Consider the following 8,412-nt stretch of genomic DNA (forward strand, 5'->3'; position numbering starts at 1 on the left):
TCTCACAACTCGTACGGTGCAATATATTTATCATTGCACGAAATAGCTGATGATAGATAACACCCCGATTGCTCTTCCATAAGGAACGCTTGCTGAAATGAACACAACTGGCCTGACATAGGGCCCATATTCACGCTTCAATCCATCCACCGACCTCAAGTCGATCCTGATCGTATCAAACTAGGCCAATAACCTTTCAAAGATCCACACTAACTTCCCCCTTCTTATAACACACAAGAACAACCGTCATAACCGGAGTACTCATCCACAGTCCACAACTCAGAATCCGAGTGCCCTGCAGGCATCAATTCTCAATTTAACGAAATCACTACAACCTCCATACTTGGTTTAAATCTTTAATCAATCAAGTGAATACATGCCACATTTATACAATCTTCCTGTGGGACACACTCCCACAACCTACCATAACAAATAACTGGGTCTTACCTCCAAACCACCGACCGCACTAACGCTGAAAAGCGATCAAGAATCATTAACCAGGATGCAAAGCCTTTTTCACAAAACACCGATCTCAGGTGACGCTGAAGACAATACCGACTTACCTTAAACATCGAAACTCCTTTCCTGCTCATCCGAGCTTGTGACATCCTTGTCCACGCCGAACTGTTACCTTGATCTCCACTTCAAATTCCATACCACTCACTGCACCTAACATGCCAACATACGATAGAACACGCTTCCCATCATAGATTCGGACTATTAGGTTAACACTTCAACATATAAAACTTTCCACTTAACTCACTTCAGGAGAACCATGGCAGCACACAAGTGAATTCTCATGACCGTAGAATATGCAAATCTCTAAGTAGTGGTCTAACCCCACCATAACCCTTCCAAAATCTGCCTATATGCAACCGGCCATAACAGTGGAATACCTCTGAATAAAATCAATTACGGCGGCCGACAGGCCTCACACGTACCATCACAGATCACTTGCATAACTTGATCACGCTGAAGGAACTGATCACTAACACCAATATGCCAAATTCAACTATGGCTAATCAATCTACCTTCTTCCAATTTATCCTTGATTGCCTTAGAGATAATACTAACTCCATCCAACACATAACATACTCCATCTGCACTCATCTCGAGTGACCTTCAATCACGAGACCATGCTGTCCCGAATCCCACGAACCACTTCATACCTTCCTTGTGCGCATATTCGCACCCTCAACTGATATGCCCATTCTGCTAATTCTATTACGAATCCGAAATCTCTTCTCATTTTCCTCTCAAGTTCTACACTGTAAGTCGAAACATCATAGAACACTCTGTCCCTCTTCTCATAGGCTGCTATCAAGCTCGATTCTAAACCGTATCTATAGGCTCAAAATCATTAGGCATCACACTTTATCTTTTGAATTCACTAGGACCGTTGTTGAGAGCCACCCGCTCTGACTTGGCCCCGAATATAATCAATTCTATAAATCTTCTAGCATGTGAATACCCCATTGGTGATGCACCTGGCAGAATCCCATCTCTTGGAACCCGCATCTTTACAAACACAATCTTGTATCCTTCCCCAAGTCCGAACATGGGCCAATAAGGCCAACAATAGCCCACCTTAAATAATTCCTCTGCTCAAATTACCCCTTATGGTCTTTTCCCGTAGCTGAAATAGCCCATCAACATGCTAATAACCAGAAACCTCACAAATAATTAACCATGCAACCCCATCATAGGCGGTGGGACTCTCCGACTTAGCTCGAAGCTACTATTACACAACTCTGGAATTTACCAGGATTCTTAATCTCCTATTGACATAACCTTGTGCAATCAACTGCCAACATGCTCGATATCTTACTGTAGAAAACCCCCTTTTATACCAGAATCATCAATAACATTCGCACGACCGATCCCTTTGCTGTATAACCAATAGAATTCTTCGCAGAAGCTCGCCAACCACGCGATCGCTAACCTGCTCACAGGGATGAACTACCTATAGAAATCACTCCCAACATCTCCAGCGCTGCTACACGGGGTACAATCACTACGACATCAATAACTCGTACAGAGTTCGAGCTCACTCTCCAGCTGCACAAGTCCATTCAGCCCTCGTGGACATCCCTTAGACGTGCGGCAGCATTTTCCAAATTCAAAGTTATGTTGTATCCTTCTTTGTTCAAGCAGCTCCTTCCCGTTATATCAAATCTCCTGCCGCATAATAGGCCATACTTCAAATTAATCCGTAGGCCCAAACCACCAATCACAAAAATTCCCAAATCACTCCAAACTCTTATCAAGGTGCATAGTCATCCTACCACAATGCCCATATGCAACTCGGCCACTCTCCCACTTTGGCGGAACTCATCCCTTTAATCGAATACTCGACCCTTGGCCCCTTATACTCGGCCTTCTAGGAATCTTTTGCCACCGCCTGACACTTCCCACATGTCTATTCTCATCCTTTGCTGCTCAGTTGTTGCCTTAAATAAAATCTATCTTCGTGGAACTTGAACCACCATTGCTGCTAACTTCACGCCTTGCGGAAGATCATCTTTCTCATACCGTCGACATTAGAAACACCGATTCAGTCCTGAACTACCGCACCCTGCGATATCTGACAGCCGCATTTTCAATACTATTTAACAATAGCTTGCCCCAAAGGCGAATTGTAGAAGGTCATAACACCGGCGAGCTTAGTACGCTCAATAAGAACAATGACACCTCATCATAGAAGAAAAACTCCACCACGCTCACAAATACCAAGTCTCATTCCTCTACCATGCCGAATCTGCACATTCTTAGTTCGATTGCCTTTCCCCCGCCGGAAGTTAAATACTGAATCTCTGAATCACGCACTGAGTAAACTTCCCTTCAAGTCATTCACTACCCCGATACGTGGGCAAACATCCTACCATCATATCACTACTGCGGAACAATATTTTATAGCATCATGGCAACTTGTGCCTAGCCACAGAGCCCTCAGAAGTACCGCTACTGGGCTGAAACAATAAAATATCCTTCTACAAAGCGATGATAATAATCCGATCAGCTATACCAGGAGAAACATCCCGTATCACATTTGTAGTACCATTACGGTTCTTCAATTCTTGATTTATAACAAGCGGTTCGCGCCGCGTAAGATTGAGTAGGAATGATTAAAGGCATACACCTCCAAGGATCAAATCGCACGATAAGGAATCAAGAAGGGAAGTACTCCTAACAGTCCTGTAGCCTCCCGAGGATAAGTACAGACGTCTCTGTACCGATCCGCGAGACTCTACTAGACTTGCTCATGACTCGTGAGACCCTAGGAACCTAGTGCTCTGATACCATGTTGTCACGACCCAAAATCCACTAAGGGTCGTGATGGCGCCGGACACTGCTGTCAGGCAAGCCAACCAAATTACTTAATCAAATTCTCGTTTTAATACTTTTGAAATCTAGGATTTTCCTTCAAATTTAGCAATTTAAAAGATAATTGTCTCAAATCAAATTTAAATGATAAGTAGTTAATACAAAATACTTCAAAACCATCCCAGAACCCGGTGTCACAAGTGCATGAGCAATTTCTAAGAAAAATCAAATAAAGTACAACAACTGTCCGGAACACAATATTGGACAGAAAATAAGTACAGATAATTGAAAGAGACTCTGCTGACTGCGGGTCGCCTCGAGAAGTGCAGCTCACCTAAGTCTCCGTATCCACCATGCTGCCACGCCCAGTTGGCCACTAGAGTTACATATACCTGTGCAACAAAAATGCACAGAAGTGTAGTATGAGTACGAAAACAACGTGTACTCAATGAGTATCCCGTCTAATCTCGAAGAAGTAGAGACGAGATGGTCAACCTCGACACTTACTAGTGGTCCAATAATAATATGGTGAAGATGTGAGGAAAACATGGATTTATCTAGCAATTATAACTCATAGAGCAAGAAAATAGGTAACACCTTCTCAAATAATAGGGAAATTCAAAGATTTACTTTTTGTTATCTTTATTAGTTTATAACGGGCCATAAAAAGGCAATATCAACTTCAATAAGTTTCAGGATAAGCAATGCAAGCATGCGCATATTATGCCGAGGCGATGGCCCGATCCAACCGAAATAAACTGTGCACTTGCCGAGGGTCGACGACGCGCCTATAGATGCATCTATTTAATCTGCCGAGGCGTTCGGCCCGTTCCATAAATAAACACACAGACAGTCAATCAAGAAGTCCACACGGAGTAATTATCCAATGAAAACAAATCCTCTTTTAACCATTTAAGAAAAATGAACTGTTATCTGTTTAGAAATTCGTTTACTAATTCGATGTGATTTAAGATTTTCAAGCTATCAATAGGTTCGTAAATAATCCAAGTATAGCATGCTTTTGGGTCCTAACTAACCGGACAATAGCATAATAGTAGCTACGCACGGACTCTCGTCACCTCGTGCGTACGTAGCCCCCACAAATAGGAGAACATAATCAATTATTTCACCTATGGGGACAATTCCCTCTTACAAGGTTAGAAAGGAGACTCACCTCGCTCCGAAGATCCATAACCGGCATTCCACGCCCTTTCGAAGACTCGAATCGACAAATACCAAGTTTCATTCCTCTACCATCCCAAATCTGCACATTCTTAGTTCGATTGCCTGTCCCCCGCCGGAAGTTAAATACTGAATCTCTGAATCACGCACTGAGTAAACTTCCCTTCAAGTCATTCTCTGCCCCGATACGTGGGCAAACATCCTACCATCATATCACTACTGCGGAACAATAGTTTATAGCATCATGGCAACTTGTGCCTAGCCTCAGAGCCCTCAGAAGTACCGCTACTGGGCTGAAAAATTAAAATATCCTTCTACAAAGCGACGATAATAATCCGATCCGCTATACCGGGAGAAACATCCCGTATCACATCTGTAGCCTCCCGAGGATAAGTACAGACGTCTCTGTACCGATCCGCGAGACTCTAGTAGACTTGCTCATGACTCGTGAGACCCTAGGAACCTAGTGCTCTGATACCATGTTGTCACGACCTAAAATCCACTAAGGGTCGTGATGGTGCCGGACACTGCTGTCAGACAAGCCAACCAAATTACTTAATCAAATTCTCATTTTAATACTTTTGAAATCTAGGATTTTCCTTCAAATTTAGCAATTTAAAAGATAATTGTCTCAAATCAAATTTAAATGAGAAGCAGTTAATACAAAATACTTCAAAACCATCCCAGAACCCGGTGTCACAAATGCATGAGCAATTTCTAAGAAAAATCAAATAAAGTACAACAACTGTCCGGAACACAATATTGGACAGAAAATAAGTACAGATAATTGAAAGAGACTCTGCTGACTGCGGGTCGCCTCGAGAAGTACAGCTCACCTAAGTCTTCGTATCCACCATGCTGCCATGCCCAGTAGGCCACTAGAGTTACATATACCTGTGCAACAAAAATGCACAGAAGTGTAGTATGAGTACGAAAACAACGTGTACTCAATGAGTATCCCGTCTAATCTCAAAGAAGTAGAGACGAGATGGTCAACCTCGACGCTTACTAGTGGTCCAATAATAATATGGTGAAGATGTGAGGAAAACATGGATTTATCTAGCAATTATAACTCATAGAGCAAGAAAATAGGTAACACCTTCTCAAATAATAGGGAAATTCCAAGATTTACTTTTCGTTATCTTTATTAGTTTATAGTGGGCCATAAAAAGGCAATATCAACTTCAATACGTTTCAGGATAAGCAATGAAAGCATGCACATATTATGCCGAGGCGACGACCCGATCCTACAGAAATAAACTGTGCACTTGCCGAGGGTCGACGACGCGCCTATAGATGCATCTATTTAATTTGCCGAGGCGTTCGGCCCGTTCCATCAATAAACACACAGACAATCAATCAAGAAGTCCACACGGAGTAATTATCCAATGAAAATAAATCCTCTTTTAACCATTTAAGAAAAATGAAGTTTTATCTGTTTAGAAATTCGTTTACTAATTCGATGTGATTTAAGCAATTCAAGCTATCAATAGGTTCGTAAATAATCCAAGTATAGCATGCTTTTGGGTCCTAACTACCCGGACAATAGCATAATAGTAGCTACGCACGGACTCTCGTCACCTCATACGAACGTAGCCCCCACAAATAAGAGCACATAATCAATTATTTCACCTATGGGGACAATTCCCTCTTACAAGGTTAGAAAGGAGACTCACCTCGGTCCGAAGATCCATAACCGGCATTCCACGCCCTTCCAAAGACTCGAATCGACACACAACGCTCCAAAACTAGCCAATGATTATACAAATCCATTAATATATGCTCAATTACTCATTACAATTCAATTTATAGCAATTCCCAACCCCGATCGAAAAGTTGACAAAAACGCCCTCGGGCCCACGTGCCCGGAATCCGAAATTTTTCGAAGATAAAGTTTACCCATAGCTTCACGAACTCAAATATATAATTTTCTCTAAATTCCATACCCAAAATCGTGGTCAAAATCCAAGAATACTAATTTTCTAGGTTTTTCCTCAAACCCCAAGTTTTCTACAATTTCCATGTTTAAATCCATATATAAACCTTGCATTTAACTCAAAACTGGCATAAATTACTTACCTCATGATGAATGACGGAACCCCCCTCTTCAAAAGCTCCAAAAATCGCCCAAGCCAAGAGAAAAATGGGTGAAATGAACTCAACCCCGATTTTTAAACATTCTGCCCAGCCCAGGTCCGCCCTTCTTCGCGTTCGCGACATCCCGCTCGCGTTCGCGAAGGCCAGTCACCCAGCCCTTGGCGTTCGCGTACAAGGCCTCGCGTTCGCGTAGGCCAAAGACCCCAGGACCAGCTTTTTCCTTCTACGCGTTCGCGATCTCCTCCTTGCGCTCGCGTAGCAGCTCAGCCCACCCCTTCGCGTTCCCGACTCCCCCTTTGCGTTCGCGAAGGCCAAAACCAGCAGCCTCCCACTTTCCTCTTCGCGTTCGCGAGACTCCCTCCGCGTTCGCAAAGAAGGAAACCAGATACCAGCAAGCAGTAGTAGCATTTTACCCAAATTCGATCCGTTAACCACCCGGAATCTACCCGAGGCCCCCGGGACCCCAACCAATCATACCAACTAGTCCCAAAACACATTACCGACTTGCTCGATGCCTCAAATCACATCAAACAACGCTAAAATCATGAATCAAGCCCCAATCCAAGCTTTATGAACTTTAGAACTTCCAACTTGTACTTTCGATGCTTAAACCTATCAAATCACGTCCGATTGACCTCAAATTTTGCACACAAGTCATATTCGACATTACGGACCTACTTCAACTTCCGGAATCGGATTCCGACCCCGATATCAAAAAGTCCACTTCCGATCAAATTTCTCAGAAACCTTCAAATTTCTATCTTTAGCCAAATGACTCCAAAATGACCTACGGACCTCCGAATTCACTTCCGATCGCGCTCCTTACTTCAGAATCACCATACGGAGCTATTCGCAGACTCGGAATCCCAAACGGACATCGATAACACTAATATGCACTTCAAGCCAAACTTATGAAATTTCTTCAAAAAATGCTAACTTCCACAATAGGCGCCAAAGCGCTCCCGGGTTATCCAAAACCCGAACCAGGCATACGCCCAAGTCCGAAATCATCATACGAACCTGCTGGAACCTTCAGATCCCGCTTCCGAGATCATTTACTCGAAAATCCAATCCCAGTTAATTCTTTCAACTTTAAGCTTCCGAAATGAGCATTCTCTTCCCAAATCAACTCCGAACTTCCCGAAATTCAATTCCGACCACGCGTACAAGTCATAACACCTGAAATGAAGCTGCTCATGGCCTCTGACTGCTAGACGACGCGCTAGAGATCCAAACGACCGGTCGGGTCGTTACAATAAATTCCCTGTATTCATTCGGAATCCGCAAAAAATCTCTAAGAGTTTCATCATCTTCGAAGTTAAACTCAGAATATAAAGCAAACCCCTACGGAGTCACAGAATACGGATATCTACGGTTACTTTAAGGTTCACCGAATATTTTCTCACACTCATTTGTTTACGTAACAACGATACCAATTTATCGTACTCCATTGTAAGCGACAATTTAACATGACACTGTGGAGATAAACTATACCTCACAGAGTTATTCTCCGCTACAACCTCACCCCCCAATATAATGAAATCCTTATTTTTGGCTCTTTAGACATTATAAAAAATGCTTGATAACAAGAAGAAAAGTTTGAACGGAAGTTAGATATTTTTTGAATGGATTTTCATAAAATGCTAACGCCTTTAAATAAGGCTTCGGGAGGCTGAATTTTTTGTTGTATAGCGCAATATTACACCGTGCTATACCAATTTGAATTATTGTTATGTCAGTTAACCGCAGGAGACATATTGGTAGGCCCACAAAAAGGTATGGCGCGGTACTATACCGAGCTATATATAT

Source organism: Nicotiana attenuata, unplaced genomic scaffold, assembly GCF_001879085.1.
Source record: "Nicotiana attenuata strain UT unplaced genomic scaffold, NIATTr2, whole genome shotgun sequence".
Classification (NCBI taxonomy): Eukaryota; Viridiplantae; Streptophyta; class Magnoliopsida; order Solanales; family Solanaceae; genus Nicotiana; species Nicotiana attenuata.